Source organism: Sceloporus occidentalis, unplaced genomic scaffold (genome assembly GCF_023333645.1).
Source record: "Sceloporus occidentalis isolate IW3139 unplaced genomic scaffold, rSceOcc1.0.p SCAF_442, whole genome shotgun sequence".
NCBI lineage: Eukaryota > Metazoa > Chordata > Lepidosauria > Squamata > Phrynosomatidae > Sceloporus > Sceloporus occidentalis.
In genome coordinates, this window is record NW_028317422.1 from 218,112 (window position 1) to 219,973 (window position 1,862).

Below are 1,862 nucleotides of genomic sequence, written 5' to 3' on the forward strand. Positions count from 1 at the left end.
TTCCCATCAAGCTGCAGTGGACAGGCCACCAAGTGGCCACCCAAGCTTTCATTGATTCGGGTGCGGCTGGAAATTTTATAGACAAGGGTTGGGCCCTGGAACACAGTATACCCTTACTGCCCAGGACTCAGAAAACCTCTATTACGGCATTAGATGGCTCTCCTCTAGGAACCGGGATTGTGTCCCTCCAAACCGAGACCATTGGTGCCATCATTGGGATACTCCACTCTGAAGAAATACGGTTTGATGTGTTATCCAGTCCTCATATTCCCATCATCCTGGGAATGTCGTGGTTACAACAACATAATCCCAGCATCGACTGGAGAGAAGGACAGATTCTGGCATGGAGTAAAGAATGTTTAAAGAACTGTTGCAGCACTCCTACTAAATTAAATCTTATGCTCGAAGTACCTGCTCAGGATCCACGCCATCTTGTACCCCCTCAGTATTGGGAGTATTTAGATGTTTTTTCAAAGAGAAAAGCTGAAACCTTACCTCCTCATCGGGCGTATGACTGTAAGATACAATTGTTGCCTGGCACCAATCCACCTAAGGGACATACATATCCATTATCCCATCCGGAGAATCAAGCCTTGGCCCAGTACATAGAAGAAAGTTTACAGAAAGGGTTCATCAGACCTTCCGCATCACCAGCAGGAGCAGGCTTCTTTTTTATTTCCAAGAAAGATGGATCCTTGCGCCCCTGCATTGATTACAGGGGGTTTAAATAAAATTACCATAAAAAACAAGTATCCGCTTCCCCTCATTACAGAACTTTATGATCAGCTGAAAGACGCTACTATCTTCACGAAACTAGATCTGCGAGGGGCCTACAATCTGATTAGAATCCAAGAGGGGGACGAATGGAAGACCGCGTTCAATACGAGATATGGACATTATGAATATCTTGTGATGCCTTTCGGGCTATGCAATGCCCCAGCCGTGTTCCAGAGCTTCGTGAACGATATCTTCCGTGATATGTTGTTATCACATGTTATGGTCTACCTCGATGACATTCTCATTTATTCTAAAGATTTGGAAGAGCATCGGCAACATGTTAACCAGGTGCTACAAAGATTAAGAGAACATTCCCTATTTGCCAAAGTCGAGAAGTGCGAGTTTGAGTGCGACAAGGTGAAGTTTCTAGGATATATTATTTCTGCTGGGCAGCTGGAGATGGATCCAGGCAAGATAACGGCCATCCAAGATTGGGAAGAACCTTCTGACATTAAAGGCATTCAACGATTCGTAGGGTTCGCCAATTATTATCGTCGCTTTATTCGCAATTTTTCCCAGATCATCTCTCCCATAATTGCACTCACTCGGAAGGGGTCGAATCCAAAGTCTTGGACCCCTGAAGCTCGAAATGCTTTTGGAAGATTGAAGTTGGCCTTTACAACTGCCCCTATCCTACAACGTCCCAATCCAGACTTACCGTTTACCCTGGAAGTTGATGCGTCTGAGACCGGGGCTGGGGCCATTCTATCTCAGAGAGACCAAATTTCGAATCGTCTACATCCCTGTTCCTATTTTTCGAAGGCTTTCTCTTCAGCGGAACAAAATTATGACATAGGGAACCGGGAGTTGCTGGCTATTAAATTAGCGTTAGAAGAATGGCGACATCTGCTTGAGGGGACTGAAATTCCCATTACCATTCTTACAGACCATAAGAACTTGGTGTACATAGAAAAGGCCAAGAGACTCAATCCACGTCAGGCTCGATGGGCATTATTCTTCACACGGTTTAATTTTACCATTTCCTTTCGGCCGGGTTAAAAAAATACAAAGGCTGATGCGCTGTCCAGAAGACACGAGGCGCCTAATGTGGAAACGTCGGTCGAACCTATAATCCCTCCTACGAA